The sequence below is a fragment of the Pleurodeles waltl genome, chromosome 5 (genome assembly GCF_031143425.1).
Source record: "Pleurodeles waltl isolate 20211129_DDA chromosome 5, aPleWal1.hap1.20221129, whole genome shotgun sequence".
NCBI lineage: Eukaryota > Metazoa > Chordata > Amphibia > Caudata > Salamandridae > Pleurodeles > Pleurodeles waltl.
Genome location: NC_090444.1, coordinates 1669280097 through 1669299684, shown reverse-complemented (window position 1 = coordinate 1669299684; position 19588 = coordinate 1669280097).

The window sequence follows — 19588 nt, the reverse complement described above, 5'->3', positions numbered from 1 at the left end:
GGGAAAACTAGTGGAGCTGCCTGAAATAATCTATGTGCCATGGGCTCAGATTGATAAGGAGGGGCTAAGAGCCAAGCTGCCGCCATTTTTGGATAGGACCGGGAAGTGGATTTCATGCTTGGAGAAGAACAACGCTGGGATCACCCTAGTGATTTGGTGATGTTAAGGGTCTGCTAAGCAGCCTTATCTGTGAGCACACTAACACGGTGTTCACCCACGCTTGGATCCCAAGGGTCATGTTGACCAACTTGGAGCACGACAGGGCCACATTTAATTCATACAGGCACAAGATATGGAGGGCCCTGAGGGAAATGTTGCCTGACTGCCTATTGTAGGTGGGTTTATGGCAGAAACCATGAAGCCTTGGAAGACCGTAACAGATTTCCTAGACAGGATGAGAGAATGTTGGGGACATGAGACAGGACAGCCATGCACTGATACGGGCCCTCAAGTCATCATCTTTTACAACATCCTCAAAAAGGGGCTGCCATCTGAAATACAAAGCAGTTTGGACAGCATGGTAGGGGTAGGCACTAAACCCTGGTGGAAGAAACAAGTGCAAGTACTGCATTTCCACAAAAGGAAACAGGAAAAGGATAAGGAGAAACAGGAGCAGGCCCAGAAGGACAAGGCTAAGTTGATCCAACATAAGCTGAGGAAGACCGCCCTTGAGGGAGCCACAGTGGCTGCAAGGGTACAAATGGCACCAGTTATGAAGGGAACTCCACCGCAGGACCCCAAGAGTTCCAAGATAGCTACAGTGATAGAAACCAGGGTAGCTGGCACCAGCTAATCCCCATACTGTGCTACTACTGGCATAGAATGGGCCACATAGCCGACAGGTTCAGACTAAAGGCACACCACATGCAGAAGTCAATGAGCTGAGGTCAGGCCCTGCAAAATTCCCATACGCAAAATCAAGCCCAGGGAAGCCTGAATGCACCTTATATTCAGTCACAGGGAAGTCAGTCCACTGCTGCACTGAAGCAACACGAGTCAAGTAGCTGGAGCACTGCATGGCATCAGCAAACACAGATAGGGAACCCATCCCAATAAGGACCGGGTCCACAGCTGCAGCAGGGAGGAGTAACTGTTATGGGAAGCAATGCCTTCACACAAACGCAGAACCCAAATGCGTAATAAGCCTTAGAACCCCAATACAAAACATATATTTCGTACACATCTTAAAATCCACAATAGTGAAACTCAGGGAAATACAAGAAAATTTCAGGGATTCAAAACCTTCACTTGCATTTGGGGACAACTCAGGGTTATTATGTGCCTGTCGACAGGGTGTCCTCACTAGAGGCTTCCATTTATGGTTTCTGTGTGGCTGTCAATCGGGTTTCCTCACTAGAGTTCGCCATTTAGGGTACCTGCCAGAGCCTAGGCCCCACTCAGCTGCTGGTCCCCCATGACAGGCTAGTCGGCCATACCCCAAGGGGAAGGCGGTCTGACAAGAGGGACAGGACAGCCCCCCAACCACTGCTTAGAAGTCAGGCATCCCAGGCCCTTGCACCCATAAACAAATGGAACAACTTTCTATAACAAGGTCAAAAGATCCCCAGACTCGGGCTCCCAGCTAGGACCAAAATGTCTCTATCACTTAGTCCCAGCAGCCCCTAGCCAAATGGGGGCCCCTCTTCTTGTTCCAAAATTAAGCTGTCCTCCAGTGTCGGGAGCCAGGCTTCCTGTGCGCTTGGGGGTAGCGATGACCACATAACCCTCACAGCGCATGCATAGTTCCAACAGAGCACAGCATGGCGTTGAGACAGAGGAGGGTTCACCAGGACATCTATCCATCCCAGCCCATTCCCATGATCCAGGTTCCTGGCCTTGCTCCAGACTCTCTTCATACAGCAATGTCTTTTGCCTCCTCCTTTCCCTCAGAACTTCCCAACAGCAGCCAGGTCCCATAGGCCCAAAAATATATTGTCTGCAGGGGGGGGGGAATGCACATGCACGAGAATCACCCTGTAAAGCATACCGTTCAAATGTATACTTGGTCAAACATAGAGAGAGGGGAGCACTGACAACGCATAAAAATAAAATGTTTACAAAATATAACCTATTTTTCCAAAATCAGGAATCCCAAGTGAGGCCACCCTCCGGTGCCACACCCAATTCATGGAAAACACAGGAATTCCTAAGAAAATAATTGGCTACATACAAAGCTGCAATGTTCTTTTCCTTTATAATGTCCAAACATAGATCTTGCCCAACAGGTCTGCAGTTGAGTCGTTAAGTGCACCACCTCTGCAGTGGACCATCGCCTTTACAGCAGTCACACCAGAACCTCCTAAAGGATCAAGAGCAACAACACACCCCAAGGACTTTTACATCCATTTCCCCAACAGGATCCCCTATCACACCTTGCTCCAAAGTCTTTTCTCAAACTGTTTTTTTTTTAACTCTAAAACTCCCATCACCAAGAAGACCATGGACATCTCTGCCGAAATCACCTAAAGACCTACAATGTTTCCTAAGTTATGTGTTTTTATGTATGTACACATTCTCTGTTTGTTAGGAATGCTACCACAGCTATGCATTTCCAAAGAAGAGTCTGATCTAATGGAGTATGTTTAAAAAATGTCACCACGCTTGAGTAGGGGCCTCCCGCATGCCACCTTCAATTACACAGCACCCAACACTAGCATCCCACATGCACTAGACAGCGCTCTTTTACTCAATACGTGGTATCAGCACATGACCGCCATGGCCTCTAAGACATCAGCTGGGTCATGCTATGTCTGTTCGCTGATACCACATACAGTAGAAACAGATCAACTTTACTTATTCCAAAGTAAAAGACCCAAAAAAGCAAAATACCTTCTCCATCTGTACATGTTAGCAGTAGGGCCAAAATACAACATAATAGAGCAGAGCCCTGTGGTAAATCTGACCTGCTCTGAGACCAATCCTACAGCACTGTACCTTCTCACCAAGCCTAGCGATATCCAAACTGAGCTTCACAGGATTCTTTCAGTTCCTAAGGCAGACCAGCAGTGGTTCCAGAGGCCAGGGGCAGAAGATGTCTTGAGTGAAGTGGAGAGTGCAGGTTCTCCGAGCACTTGTTGAATGGAGCGGGCCGGCTCAGAGTCACAGCGCGGAATGGCCTGACTCACCGGGATGAGATGCAGAGCTTGGGTTCACATGGTTGTTAATATCCTTGAGACCATGGGGAAGACAGGGGGCACGCCAGCAAGCCCCTGGAGACACTCTGGGGTTGTTTTAGCTTTTGCAGCAGAGTAGAGGTCAGCAGGCAGCAGGACAGCTCAATCAGGTAGAGCAGTAGTCCCTTGGAACAGTCAAGCCCAGCAAGATGGCAATCCATCAGCACAGCAGCATTTACTTCAGCATAGTTTCTTCCAGGTCCAGTAGTCATCTTATTTTAGGGGGTCAGATACCCAGTACTTATATCCTAAAATGCCTTTGATGTAGGGGATGACTTCAAAGGATCTTTCTTATGTGTGCAGGTCCCCCTTTTTGCCCAGCCCAGGCTCAGTTGAGGAAATCAGCTTCTTTGTGTGGGCTCAGGCTACTACCCTTTGAAGTGTAAGTGTGAGCCCTTCCCAACCTTCTCCCCAGGAATACCCATCGGTATGCAAATGAATGCAGATGCAGTTAAGTATACTGTGTTGTAGGTGTCTGAAGGGAATGCACAAATGTAGCTGTCACCGGGCCCAGATCAGATGTGTATTGGCAAGAGGCTATTGGCACACTGGGCAGTGAGATCAGAGAAATGCCCACTTTCTAAAAGTGGCATTTCTAAAATAGAAATAATAAATCTGACTTTACCAGTAAAAAGGATTTATCATTACAATTCCAATGAGATCAAACACGACACAGCTACTCCTTTCTGATCAGGATTTACAGCTTAAAAGTATATTAAGGAATTTCCAATGCTAGACGATGAAAGGAGCTGGGCTCACAGTAATGAAAAATGACTTTGCAAGTTTTTCATTACCAGGGCATTTAAAACGTAAAAGTACATGTCGTGCCTTTTAGTTACATGGCACCCTGCCCTATGCACTACCTAGGGCCTCCCTTAGGGGTGAACTATATGTAAGAAAAGGGGAATTTAAGGCTTGGCAAGAGGTTTTAAATGTCAAGTCAAAGTAGCAGTGAAACTGCACACACAGGCTCTGCGGCGGCAGACCTGAGACATGTTTACAGGGCTACTTAAGTGGGTGGCACAATCAGTGCTGCAGGCCCACTAGTAGCATTTAATTTACAGGCCCTGGGTATATGGTGTACCACTTTACAGGGGACTTACAAGTAAATTAAATATGCCAATTGTGGATACCCAAACGTTACCATGTTTTAGGGGCAAAGCACATGCACTTTAGCACTGGTTAGCAGTGGTAAATGTTCTGAGTCCTAAGGCCAACAAAACAATTCAGCTAAAAACAGGAAGTGACAGACAAAAGGTCTGGGGTAAGACCACCCTTAGGATGCCAGGTCTAACACACTTAATTAGAACTTCAGTTAAAAATCTGGCAAAATCATCATTCTGACAAGACCCAAAAATGTTGAGAACAAGAAATGCAAACTGTTATGAAACCACTCAGCTCACTCTCCACTGGTGCAGCTTTGGAACTAAGAGGGAAATCTCAAAGGCCAGAAAAGTAAGTCATGAGATAGTGAACTCTGCTACACTAAAGGGGTAAGAGAAAGACCAAGTGGGCATTTTCCGGTGGGGTATCTTGAAGACAATGAGCTCAGAAAAGACAGAAGGCCCATATGCCCCTTTGATTCTGGGCGAGTGGCACCTATCAGCAAAGTCCTCCAAGTGTGGCAAGATGCTAGGCAGTGATGGTCTCCCAGTGGAACCTTATGTTGAAATGTGCAACCTAATCGGGCCAGACTTGTAAAAGCGATAAAAGGAGAAGGCAGAAAAGAGGGGGTATGCCACATTCGCTGATCACACTTTTGCACACACAGAATATGGAGAAAGAAAGGATCTCAAGCACCGGAGACATATTCTGCTCCTGAATGTGGACTACAAAAAATTAACAAAGGCAATAGCCATCTTTCTAAAGCAGGTAATTACGAAAATAGTCTACCTAGACCAGTACTGTGAGATACCAGAAAAACAGATTGTGGACAGTCTGACCCTTCTTCAGGACATGATCGAATGTGTCAAATACCAACAGCCTTGGTCAGTCTAGACCAGGGAAATGTGGCTGATTGTGTCTCTCTTGATCTCATGGGAAGGACACTGAAAATGGACAGAGTGAAGAGTGAAGAAGTTGCACAAGAAAGGAAGCAAAGAAGTGACAGACATTGCAACAATCCTTACAGTGCTCTCAATCTACCACTGCATGGGCAGCACTCTGTAATTTGCCAGTGAAAGACAGGAGGCTTCCTGATGATAACAGAGCGTACATTTTAGCTCTGTTCCTCATGTCACTGAAGTCAGCAGGCTGTAACAAGTTTAAGCTCATAAACTTAAAGAAAGATTTACTAACAGAGAAAGCTCCACTGACACGTATTTTAAAAGTGCTATTTGCTTGTATTTCACAGTTCGACATATGTGCCTTTTAATTTAATCACGTTAGATGGTTAAAGTTGATGTTAAAATGTAATTTGAACTGTAAACTAATAGACAGTGTTGAAACAAATTTAGATTTTTTGTGTTTATGAAAGATTCATGACTTTAAAAATATGTGCAAGTGAGAAAAATGCACTTCTCTGCTATACCTAATGTAATGTAATTACAAAGCTATCTACAATTTATAATGAAATATTTTACTTATGCTGATGAAATATTTATAATGATGAATTTATAAGTTTGTATAATGTGTGTGTTTTATTAACAAGCATTATTTAAATGCATTTTATATTTTCCTTATGTTGGCATAACTGAGGCCTACAGAGCTTGCTTTTCGCAGTAAATACAAATGAATGTAATGCAGGAACATGGTCTGAAACTGCATACAAATTCCTACAACCGTATGGAGTCACACGTAAAGAGGAAATATGCTCATGACAGACCTGGGAGAATGTTGGAATGTTGCAACCTGAACTCTGCAGATGATCCTAATTGGATGATGGACTTTTGTTTTGTAATATGAACTTATCCTGTTAGCCAATCTGACCATTTCATGTGGATTAATATGTCGTTGCTCATCAAACTTTGCTCAGATATAGAGGAGATGCAGAACAGCCCTTGTCTTGTTGTCTTATCCAGGTGACTGGTTGACACCTGTTCGGTATAAGTCAATAAGGAAGCTCAATGAAGGACCACACGCCAATTATAAATACAATTTAGCTTTACTAGAATTGCAGGTAAAATGTAGGCATTTAGCACATTAACAATAGTAGAATAAGAATAGCAATGAAAAGCATCTATTTATATATATGAGCAAAGAGTTCATTGACAGATATAAGTTTTGATTAACTGTATACTAAAATGCATCGCACTACGATATTAAGGAAGCAGAATATAAATGAGTTGAATACTTTAGATAAGCTTTGATTTACTACACACCAAAATGTATGTTTCAATTACTGCAGCAGGCTCTCACTACGATGTTCAGGAGGTAAAATATAAACAAACTGAATACTTCAGATAAGCTTTGATTTACTGCACACCAAAATGCATGTTTCAGTTATTGTGGCAGTTCACACTAATAGGTTTAGAAAGCAAAATATAAACGAGCTGAATACTTCAGGTTCTAAACACAGTGCAAGCATAAATAATCAGTCATAATAATAGAGCAGAGAAACAAAGGTTTTTTATCCCTGTGTGGAAACTTAACTTAGTCCACGACATGCTGGGAAGCCCTCTACCGCCTGCTTGGACCTCTCTCCCCCTCAAGCACCACAAGCAAACAGGGAGGCAGCGCTGGGCCATGGCAGCTTCCACATTTCCATCTGCGAGCTTCCAACTCCCTCACCCACACTTGTCTTGTCTTGACCCGAGACAGATGCTGTTAGAAATGGGGTCTAGGGTTGGCAGTCAGGTTACCCCCGTAAAAGCAAGGACCCTCACTATAGTCAGGATAAAGGAGAATCCCCGCTCACCCCCATGGTAGAATGGCACGAGCAGGCAGGCTTAACCTCAGAGATCATGAGTTAAGTATTTGTACAAACACACACAGTAATACAGTGAACCACTACAAAATGACACAACACCGGTTTAGAAAAATAGTTATTATTTTATCTAAATAAACAAGACCAAATATGAAAAAGCACAAAAGTAGAGCCTAGAGGCATTAATACTGCAACTTGCTACTAAGCGGCGTCGTGATGGAGTCGTTTCCTACAATGCAACACCACTGGCGCCGTTTACGGAGTCGTTCGACCACCAGGTACTGTACCTTAGCAAACAAGTTGAAGACACGCCGGTGCATTGAGTCGGGGAGCAAGGAATCGCTGCATCCGATGCAGCGTTGGTTCTGGTGCTACAGGGCAGAATGGCAGAGCTGACACGCAGTCTCTGTTGTTCACAAGATCCTGCCTTGCCCCGGCCAGGCCCCAGACACACACCAGGGGGTTGGAAACTGCATTGTGAGAGGGCAGGCACAGCCCATTTGGGTGGAGTGACCACCCTCCCATCACTCTAGCACAGATGGCTCATCAGGAGATGCAGGCCACACCCCAGTTCCCTTTGTCCCACTCTCTAGAGAGGATTCACAAACAGCCCAACTGTCAAACTGACCCAGACAGGCAATCCATAAACAGGCAGAGTCACAGAACGGTTTAAGCAATAAAAATACTTACTTTCTAAAAGTGGCATTTTCAAACTAACAATCTCAAAACCAACTTTACTACAAGATGTATTTTTAAATTGTGAGTTCAGAGACCACAAACTCCACATTTCTATCTGCTCTCCAAGGGAATCTGCACTTCAAAGTTATTTAAAGGCAGCCCCCATGTTAACCTATGAGACAGATAGGCCTTGCACCACTAAAAGACTGAATTTAGCAGTATTTGACTGTTAGGACATGTAACACACAGCAGTACATGTCTCACCTTTAACATACACTGCACCCTTCCCATGGAGCTACTTAGGGCCTACCTTAGGGGTGCCTTACATGTATAAAAAGGGAAGGTTTAGGCCTGGCAGGTGGGTACACTTACCAAGTCAACTTGGCAGTTGAAAACTGCACACACAGACACTGCAGTGGCAGGTCTGAGCCATGTTTACAGGGCTACTAGTGTGGGTGGCACAACCAGTGCTGCAGGTCTTATAGTAGCATTTGATTTACAGGCCCTGGCACTTCTAGTACACTTTACTAGGGACTTACTAGTAAATCAAATATGGCAATCATGGATAAGCCAATTACACATACATTTTACATAGGAGCACTTGCACATTAGCACTGGTTAGCAGTGGTAAAGTGCCCAGAGTATCAAAAAACAGCAAAAAAAGAATCCAGCGCACAACAACCTGGGAAGCAGAGGCAAAAGGTTAGGGGAGGCCACGATAAGGATGCCAAGTCTAACACATGTCCCTCCCAGCTGAAAGTGGGGAGAAACTACCCAAACTCATGGGAGTTCTCATCACTAAGGCAAAATAATCTGGACAGACCATCAGCATTGGTGTGCTCTTTACCAGGGTGGTGTTCAACCATAAAGTCCATCACCTGTAGGAAAATGGACCACCTCACCAGTTTTGGATTCTCACCCCTCATCTGCATTAACCATCGAAAGGGTCTGTGGTCCGTCTGAACCTGGAAGTAAGTACCAAACAAGTAGGTTCTTAGCTTCTTCATCACCCAGACCACAGCAAAAGCTTCACGCTCAATAGCACTCCACCTACGTTGCCTGGGGAATAACCTACTGCTAATGAAGGCTACGGGTTGATTTAGGCCCTCTTCATTTAGCTGTGATAACACTGCTCCTATACCTTGCTCTGAAGTGTCAATTTGCACAACAAACTCCTTGGACAAATCAGGTGCCCTCAGCACAGGTGCTGTGCACATCGCAGCCTTCGGAGCATCAAAAGCTGTCTGGCAAGTCTCTGTCCAGATCACCTTCCTTGGTTGCTTCTTGGAAGTCAACTCATTCAAGGGGGCAACAGTGGTGCCATACCCCTTGACAAAACCTCTGTAATAGTCAGTGAGGCCCAAAAAGGCCCTCACCTCAGTCTGGGTGTTGGGAGGCTCCCAAGCCAGAATGGGGTCCATTTTTTCACTGTAGGGGTGCCACCTGGTGTGAGAAAGTAGCCTCTTTCTAGCCTTATTACCCCCACTTTTGGCCTGTTTGTGAGTGTATGTCAGGGTGTTTTCACTGTCTCACTGGGATCCTGCTAGCCAGGGCCCAGTGCTTATAGTGAAAACCCTATGTTTTCAGTATGTTTGTTATGTGTCACTGGGACCCTGCTAGTCAGGACCCCAGTGCTCATAAGTTTGTGGCCTATATGTATGTGTTCCCTGTGTGGTGCCTAACTGTCTCACTGAGGCTCTGCTAACCAGAACCTCAGTGGTTATGCTCTCTCAGTACAAATTGTCACTAACAGGGTAGTGACCAATTTTACCAATTTACATTGGCATACTGGAACACCCTTATAATTCCCTAGTATATGGTACTGAGGTACCCAGGGTATTGGGGTTCCAGGAGATCCCTATGGGCTGCAGCATTTCTTTTGCCACCCATAGGGAACTCTGACAATTCTTACACAGGCCTGCCACTGCAGCCTGAGTGAAATAACGTCCACGTTATTTCACAGCCATTTTACACTGCACTTAAGTAACTTATAAGTCACCTATATGTCTAACCTTTACCTGGTAAAGGTTGGGTGCTAAGTTACTTAGTGTGTGGGCACCCTGGCACTAGCCAAGGTGCCCTCACATTGTTCAGGGCCAATTCCCCGGACTTTGTGAGTGCGGGGACACCATTACACGCGTGCACTACATATAGGTCACTACCTATATGTAGCTTCACAATGGTAACTCCGAATATGGCCATGTAACATGTCTATGATCATGGAATTGCCCCCTCTATACCATCCTGGCATAGTTGGCACAATCCCATGATCCCACGGGTCTCTAGCACAGACCCTGGCACTGCCAAACTGCCTTTCCCGGGGTTTCACTGCAGCTCCTGTTGCTGCCAACCCCTCAGACAGCTTTCTGCCCTCCTGGGGTCCAGCCAGGCCTGGCCCAGGAAGGCAGAACAAAGGACTTCCTCAGAGAGAGGGTGTTACACCCTCTCCCTTTGGAAAATGGTGTTAGGGCTGGGGAGGAGTAGCCTCCCCCAGCCTCTGGAAATGCTTTCATGGGCACAGATGGTGCCCATTTCTGCATAAGCCAGTCTACACCGGTTCAGGGACCCCTCAGCCCTGCTCTGGCGCGAAACTGGACAAAGGAAAGGGGAGTGACCACTCCCCTGACCTGCACCTCCCCTGGGAGGTGCCCAGAGCTCCTCCAGTGTGCTCCAGACCTCTGCCATCTTGGAAACAGAGGTGCTGCTGGCACACTGGACTGCTCTGAGTGGCCAGTGCCAGCAGGTGATGTCAGAGACTCCTTCTGATAGGCTCCTTCAGGTGTTGCTAGCCTATCTTCTCTCCTAAGTAGCCAAACCCTCTTTTCTGGCTATTTAGGGTCTCTGCTTTGGGGAATTCCTTAGATAACGAATGCAAGAGCTCATCCGAGTTCCTCTGCATCTCTCTCTTCACCTTATGCCAAGGAATCGACTGCTGACCGTGCTGGAAGCCTGCAAAACTGCAACAAAGTAGCGAAGACGACTACTGCAACTCTGTAACGCTGATCCTGCCGCCTTCTCGACTGCTTTCCTGGTGGTGCATGCTGTGGGGGTAGTCTGCCTCCTCTCGACGGAATCGTCACCCTGCAACCGCAGGCACCAAAGAACTGCATCACCGGTACCCTGGGTCTCCTCTCAGCACGACGAGCGAGGTCCCTTGAATCCAGCAACTCTGTCCAAGTGACTCCCACAGTCCAGTGACTCTTCAGTCCAAGTTTGGTGGAGGTAAGTCCTTGCCTCCCCACGCCAGACTGCATTGCTGGGAACCGCGACTTTTGCAGCTACTCCGGCCTCTGTGCACTTCCGGCAGAAATCCTTTGTGCACAGCCAAGCCTGGGTCCACAGCACTCTAACCTGCATTGCACGACCTTCTAAGTTGTCCTCCGGCGACGTGGGACTCCTTTGTGCGACTTCGGGTGAGCACCGTTTCACTCCACTTCGTAGTGCCTGTTCCGGCACTTCTGCGGGTGCTGCCTGCTTCTGAGAGGGCTCCTTGTCTTGCTCGACGCCCCCTCTGTCCCCAGACGCAATTGGCGACATCCTGGTCCCTCCTGGGCCACAGCAGCATCCAAAAACCCTAACTGCATGACTTGCAGCTAACAAGACTTGTTTGCGGTCTTTCTTCAGGAAAACACTTCTGCACGACTCTCCACGGCGTGAGGGATCCATCCTCCAAAGGGGAAGTTTCTAGCCCTTGTTGTTCCTGCAGAATCCTCAGCTTCTACTGTCCAGTAGCAGCTTCTTTGCACCCACAGCTGGCATTTCCTGGGCATCTGCCCATCTCCGACTTGCTTGTGACTTTTAGACTTGTTCCCCTTGTTCCACAGGTACCCTCGACTGGAAATCCATTGTTGTTGCATTGCTGGTTTGTGTCTTTCCTGCAGAAATCCCCTATCACGACTTCTGTGCTCTTTGGGGAACTTTAGTGCACTTTGCACTCACTTTTCAGGGTCTTGGGGTGGGCTATTTTTCTAACCCTCACTGTTTTCTTACAGTCCCAGCGACCCTCTACAAGGTCACATAGGTTTGGGGTCCATTCGTGGTTCGCATTCCACTTTTGGAGTATATGGTTTGTGTTACCCCTATGTGTCCCCATTGCATCCTATTGTAACTATACATTGTTTGCACTGTTTTCTAGTACTATACTGCATATTTTTGGTATTGTGTACATATATCTTGTGTATATTTGCTATCCTCATACTGAGGGTACTCACTGAGATACTTTTGGCATATTGTCATAAAAATAAAGTACCTTTATTTTTAGTATATCTGTGTATTGTGTTTTCTTATGATATTGTGCATATGACACTAGTGGTACTGTAGGAGCTTCACTCGTCTCCTAGTTCAGCCTAAGCTGCTCTGCTAAGCTACCATTATCTATCAGCCTAAACTGCTAGACACCCTATACACTAATAAGGGATAACTGGGCCTGGTGCAAGGTGTAAGTACCCCTTGGTACTCACTACAAGCCAGTTCAGCCTCTTACACCTGGCCATTTCCTACCTGGTGTCCCAAGTGCACCACTGAAACATGCCCTATCTGACACTTACGGGCCTTAATAGTAAGGCCTGCATTTTGCAGGATCTCCAACACTCTGCAGATGTGTTGCAAGTATTCCTCCCAAGTGGAACTGAACACTGCAATGTCATCCAGGTAGGATGTGCTGAAATCATCCAGCCCATTCAACACCTGGTTGACCAATCTCTGAAAGGTGGCAGGGGCATTTTTCATCCCAAATGGCATCCCTTTAAATTGGAAGTGCCCATCTGGGGTAGAAAATGCTGACCTCTCCTTGGCCCCTTCAGTTAAGGTAATCTGCCATTACCCAGATGTCAAGTCAAAGGTGGTAAGGTATTTGGCAGCTCTGAACCGATTGATGAGCTCATCAGCTCGGGGGATGGGGTGCGCATCAGTCTTAGGGGGTCATTACAACCCTGGCGGACGGTGTTAAAGCTGCGGTAATACCGCAAACAGTGCAGCGGATAAAAAAATGGAATTATGACCCTGGCGGAAACCGCCAAAAAAGACAGCCACTTTAACACACCGCCTACCACGGCGGTACAGACAAGCAGCGCAGCGGTCACCGCCAACAGACAGGCGGAACCCAATGTACCGGCCATAGTATTACCACCTGCCAATCCGCCACCTTTTCCGGGGCGGATTCACCTAGGATAAAAACACGTCGGAAACAGCTTTTGCAATGGGAAAACGCTCACCTGAACACATCCCACGAGGAACGAGGACTCCATGGACCCGGAACTCCAAATACTCCCTGCCCTTGTGTTTCTTCTCCTCTACGACGAACATCTACGTAGGCGCTGAAGACAACGGTGAGTACTGCACCTACGACATGGGGGAGAGGGGAGGCAAAAGTTAGGGGGACACCCACCAAACACCCCCACCCCCACCCCCAACCTCGCATAATACAACATACACACCAATGCATTCACAAAAATCACAGTAACAACCCACAACCCCCCCCCCGGAAGAATGAAAAGACAAAGCGAAATTCGGTCAAACATTGTAATGTGGCATAATACATGTCATACAAAAATATACAGAGATATATATGAAAATCAGTCATAAATATATACATTACGAGAAGTAGTGCAGATATGTACATAACAATGTCCGTGCACCAACAGTCCAAAAATGCATGGGCGAGGCCCACAAAGGATACCTGACCACAATCGGAGAGAACACTGCCGGGGCATCAGATAGAAATACTACAGGCACCTCAGGGGGAAAGGAAGGGGGGGCACCTCAGCCGGATGACTGCAAAGCCAGATCCACGACGGGGCTCCATGCCCATTGATGTATCCTGGGGAGTGCAAAGCCACAGTCTCTCAAGTCTCTACAGTGGGTGGGGTGCCCACCGTGCCATCCTGGGGAGTGCAAAGCCACAGTTGCAAGTCTCTACAGTGGGTGGCTTGCCCACTGTAACATCCTGGGGAGTGCAAAGCCACAGTCTCTCAAGTCTCTACAGTGGATGGCTTGCCCACTGTGCCATCCTGGGGAGTGCAAAGCCACAGTCTTTCAAGTCTCTACAGTGGGTGGGGTGCCCACCTTGCCATCCTGCGGAGTGCAAAGCCACAGTCTCTCAAGTCTCTACAGTGGGTGGCTTGCCCACTGTGCCATCCTGGGGAGTGCAAAGCCACAGTCTCTCAAGTAGATGCAGGTCTCCACTGGTTCTGGAGGGGGACTGGTGCCCAGACTGGATGAGTCTCCGCGTGAAAGTACTTGTCCTGTCACTGTCCCAGGTGCACATGGGATAAGGGTGGTCTATTCATTCCTACCCGGTGCTTGCCCTGTTCAGCGGTCTTCACCATGGCGGTCTTTGCCCTGTTCAGCGGTGCTTTGCCATGGCGGTCTTTGCCCTGTTCAGCGGTGCTTTGCCATGGCGGTCGTTGCCCTGTTCAGCGGTGCTTTGCCATGGCGGTTCTGGACTGTTCAGCGGTGCTTTGCTGCTTTGCCATGGCGGTCGTTGCCCTGTTCAGCAGTGCTTTGCCATGGCGGTCGTTGCCCTGTTCAGCGGTGCTTTGACATGGCGGTTCTGGACTGTTCAGCTGTGCTTTGCCATGGCGGTCGTTGCCATGGCGGTTCTGGACTATTCAGCGGTGCTTTGACATGGCGGTTCTGGACTGTTCAGCGGTGCTTTGCCATGGCGGTTCTGGACTGTTCAGCGGTGCTTTGACCTGGCGGTTCTGGACTGTTCAGCGGTGCTTTGCCATGGCGGTCGTTGCCCTGTTCAGCGGTGCTTTCCCATGGCGGTCTCTGGACTGTTCAGCGGTGCTTTGACATGGCGGTTCTGGTACGGACATTGGTGTGTGGCATGACGTTCCCTAGACTGGGCATTGGTGTGTGGCATGACGTTCCCTACACTGGGCATTGGTGTGTGGCATGACGTTCCATCATAGCCCACCTGGGCTGTGGCAGCCGGGGCCCTCCTGGGCAATGACTCCGGCGGTGGCGGTGGTCTCTGGACCAGTGATGATACTTGGGCCCTCCTGGGCAATGACTCTGGTGGTGGTCTCTGGACCAGTGACGATACTTGTGCCCTCCTGGGCTGTGACTCCGGCGGTGGTCTCTGGACCAGTGACGATACTTGGGCCCTCCTGGGCTGTGACTCCGGCGGTGGTCTCCTGACCAGTGACGATACTTGTGCCCTCCTGGGCAATGACTCCGGCGGTGGTCTCCTGACCAGTGACGATACTTGGGCCCTCCTGGGCAATGACTCTGGCGGTGGTCTCTGGACCAGTGACAATACTTGGGCCCTCCTGGACTGTGACTCCGGCGGTGGTCTCCTGACCAGTGACGATACTTGTGCCCTCCTGGGCAATGACTCCGGCGGTGGTCTCCTGACCAGTGACGATACATGGGCCCTACTGGGCTGTGACTCTGGCGGTGGTCTCTGGACCAATGACGATACTTGGGCCCTCCTGGGCTGTGACTCTGGCGGTCTCTGCCCTGTTCAGCGGTGGTTTGCCATGGCGGTTCAGGACTGTTCAGCGGTGCTTTGCCATGGCGGTCTTTGCCATGTTCAGCGGTGCTTTGCCATGGCGGTCGTTGCCCTGTTCAGCGGTGCTTTGCCGTGGCGGTTCTGGACTGTTCAGCGGTGCTTTGCCATGGCGGTTCTGGACTGTTCAGCGGTGCTTTGACATGGCGGTTCTGGACTGTTCAGCGGTGCTTTGCCATGGCGGTCGTTGCCCTGTTTAGCGTTGCTTTGCCATGGCGGTCGTTGCCCTGTTCAGCGGTGCTTTGACATGGCGGTTCTGGACTGTTCAGCGGTGCTTTGCCATGGCGGTCGTTGCCCTGTTCAGCGGTGCTTTGCCATGGCGGTCGTTGCCCTGTTCAGCGGTGCTTTGACATGGCGGTTCTGGACTGTTCAGCGGTGCTTTGCCATGGCGGTTCTGGACTGTTCAGCAGTGCTTTGACATGACGGTTCTGGACTGTTCAGCGGTGCTTTGCCATGGCGGTTGTTGCCCTGTTCAGCGGTGCTTTGCCATGGCGGTCTCTGGACTGTTCAGCGGTGCTTTGACATGGCGGCTCTGGTACGGACATTGGTGTGTGGCATGACGTTCCCTAGACTGGGCATTGGTGTGTGGCATGACGTTCCCTACACTGGGCATTGGTGTGTGGCATGACGTTCCATCATAGCCCACCTGGGCTGTGGCAGCCGGGGCCCTCCTGGGCAATGACTCCGGCGGTGGCGGTGGTCTCTGGACCAGTGACGATACTTGGGCCCTCCTGGGCAATGACTCTGGTGGTGGTCTCTGGACCAGTGACGATACTTGTGCCCTCCTGGGCTGTGACTCCGGCGGTGGTCTCTGGACCAGTGACGATACTTGGGCCCTCCTGGGCTGTGACTCCGGCGGTGGTCTCCTGACCAGTGACGATACTTGTGCCCTCCTGGGCAATGACTCCGGCGGTGGTCTCCTGACCAGTGACGATACTTGGGCCCTCCTGGGCAATGACTCTGGCGGTGGTCTCTGGACCAGTGACAATACTTGGGCCCTCCTGGACTGTGACTCCGGCGGTGGTCTCCTGACCAGTGACGATACTTGTGCCCTCCTGGGCAATGACTCCGGCGGTGGTCTCCTGACCAGTGACGATACATGGGCCCTACTGGGCTGTGACTCTGGCGGTGGTCTCTGGACCAATGACGATACTTGGGCCCTCCTGGGCTGTGACTCTGGCGGTCTCTGCCCTGTTCAGCGGTGGTTTGCCATGGCGGTTCAGGACTGTTCAGCGGTGCTTTGCCATGGCGGTCTTTGCCATGTTCAGCGGTGCTTTGCCATGGCGGTCGTTGCCCTGTTCAGCGGTGCTTTGCCGTGGCGGTTCTGGACTGTTCAGCGGTGCTTTGCCATGGCGGTCGTTGCCCTGTTTAGCGTTGCTTTGCCATGGCGGTCGTTGCCCTGTTCAGCGGTGCTTTGACATGGCGGTTCTGGACTGTTCAGCGGTGCTTTGCCATGGCGGTCGTTGCCCTGTTCAGCGGTGCTTTGCCATGGCGGTCGTTGCCCTGTTCAGCGGTGCTTTGACATGGCGGTTCTGGACTGTTCAGCGGTACTTTGCCATGGCGGTTCTGGACTGTTCAGCAGTGCTTTGACATGACGGTTCTGGACTGTTCAGCGGTGCTTTGCCATGGCGGTTGTTGCCCTGTTTAGCGTTGCTTTGCCATGGCGGTCGTTGCCCTGTTCAGCGGTGCTTTGACATGGCGGTTCTGGACTGTTCAGCGGTGCTTTGCCATGGCGGTCGTTGCCCTGTTTAGCGTTGCTTTGCCATGGCGGTCGTTGCCCTGTTCAGCGGTGCTTTGACATGGCGGTTCTGGACTGTTCAGCGGTGCTTTGCCATGGCGGTCGTTGCCCTGTTCAGCGGTGCTTTGCCATGGCGGTCGTTGCCCTGTTCAGCGGTGCTTTGACATGGCGGTTCTGGACTGTTCAGCGGTGCTTTGCCATGGCGGTTCTGGACTGTTCAGCAGTGCTTTGACATGACGGTTCTGGACTGTTCAGCGGTGCTTTGCCATGGCGGTTGTTGCCCTGTTCAGCGGTGCTTTGCCATGGCGGTCTCTGGACTGTTCAGCGGTGCTTTGACATGGCGGCTCTGGTACGGACATTGGTGTGTGGCATGACGTTCCCTAGACTGGGCATTGGTGTGTGGCATGACGTTCCCTACACTGGGCATTGGTGTGTGGCATGACGTTCCATCATAGCCCACCTGGGCTGTGGCAGCCGGGGCCCTCCTGGGCAATGACTCCGGCGGTGGCGGTGGTCTCTGGACCAGTGACGATACTTGGGCCCTCCTGGGCAATGACTCTGGTGGTGGTCTCTGGACCAGTGACGATACTTGTGCCCTCCTGGGCTGTGACTCCGGCGGTGGTCTCTGGACCAGTGACGATACTTGGGCCCTCCTGGGCTGTGACTCCGGCGGTGGTCTCCTGACCAGTGACGATACTTGTGCCCTCCTGGGCAATGACTCCGGCGGTGGTCTCCTGACCAGTGACGATACTTGGGCCCTCCTGGGCAATGACTCTGGCGGTGGTCTCTGGACCAGTGACAATACTTGGGCCCTCCTGGACTGTGACTCCGGCGGTGGTCTCCTGACCAGTGACGATACTTGTGCCCTCCTGGGCAATGACTCCGGCGGTGGTCTCCTGACCAGTGACGATACATGGGCCCTACTGGGCTGTGACTCTGGCGGTGGTCTCTGGACCAATGACGATACTTGGGCCCTCCTGGGCTGTGACTCTGGCGGTCTCTGCCCTGTTCAGCGGTGGTTTGCCATGGCGGTTCAGGACTGTTCAGCGGTGCTTTGCCATGGCGGTCTTTGCCATGTTCAGCGGTGCTTTGCCATGGCGGTCGTTGCCCTGTTCAGCGGTGCTTTGCCGTGGCGGTTCTGGACTGTTCAGCGGTGCTTTGCCATGGCGGTCGTTGCCCTGTTTAGCGTTGCTTTGCCATGGCGGTCGTTGCCCTGTTCAGCGGTGCTTTGACATGGCGGTTCTGGACTGTTCAGCGGTGCTTTGCCATGGCGGTCGTTGCCCTGTTCAGCGGTGCTTTGCCATGGCGGTCGTTGCCCTGTTCAGCGGTGCTTTGACATGGCGGTTCTGGACTGTTCAGCGGTACTTTGCCATGGCGGTTCTGGACTGTTCAGCAGTGCTTTGACATGACGGTTCTGGACTGTTCAGCGGTGCTTTGCCATGGCGGTTGTTGCCCTGTTCAGCGGTGCTTTGCCATGGCGGTCTCTGGACTGTTCAGCGGTGCTTTGACATGGCGGCTCTGGTACGGACATTGGTGTGTGGCATGACGCTCCCTAGACTGGGCATTGGTGTGTGGCATGACGTTCCCTACACTGGGCATTGGTGTGTGGCATGACGTTCCATCATAGCCCACCTGGGCTGTGGCAGCCGGGGCCCTCCTGGGCAATGACTCCGGCGGTGGCGGTGGTCTCTGGACCAGTGACGATACTTGGGCCCTCCTGGGCAATGACTCTGGTGGTGGTCTCTGGACCAGCGACGATACTTGTGCCCTCCTGGGCTGTGACTCTGGCGGTGGTCTCTGGACCAGTGAGGATACTTGGGCCCTCCTGGGCTGTGACTCCGGCGGTGGTCTCCTGACCAGTGACGATACTTGTGCCCTCCTGGGCAATGACTCCGGCGGTGGTCTCCTGACCAGTGACGATACTTGGGCCCTCCTGGGCAATGACTCTGGCGGTGGTCTCTGGACCAGTGATGATACTTGGACCCTCCTGGGCTGTGACTCCAGCGGTGGTCTCCTGACCAGTGACGATACTTGTGCCCTCCTGGGCAGTGACTCTGGCGGTGGTCTCTGGACCAGTGACGATACTTGGGCCCTCCTGGGCTGTGACTCCGGCGGTGGTCTCCTGACCAGTGACGATACTTGTGCCCTCCTGGGCAATGACTCTGGCGGTGGTCTCTGGACCAGTGACGATACTTGGGCCCTTCTGGGCTGTGACTCCGGCGGTGGTCTCCTGACCAGTGACGATACTTGTGCCCTCCTGGGCAATGATTCTGGCGGTGGTCTCTGGACCAGTGAGGATACTTGGGCCCTCCTGGGCTGTGACTCCGGCGGTGGTCTCCTGACCAGTGACGATACTTGTGCCCTCCTGGGCAATGACTCCGGCGGTGGTCTCCTGACCAGTGACGATACTTGGGCCCTCCTGGGCTGTGACTCTGGCGGTGGTCTCTGGACCAGTGACGATACTTGGGCCCTCCTGGGCTGTGACTCTGGCGGTGGTCTCTGGACCAGTGACGACGGTGCTGGCGGTTGTGTCTCGACCGCCGGAAATGATGGCGCACTTCTCCGCCGTGACACTCACAACAGGCTGGGCAGACTTCCTCTGGCCCTTCACCACCTTTGGG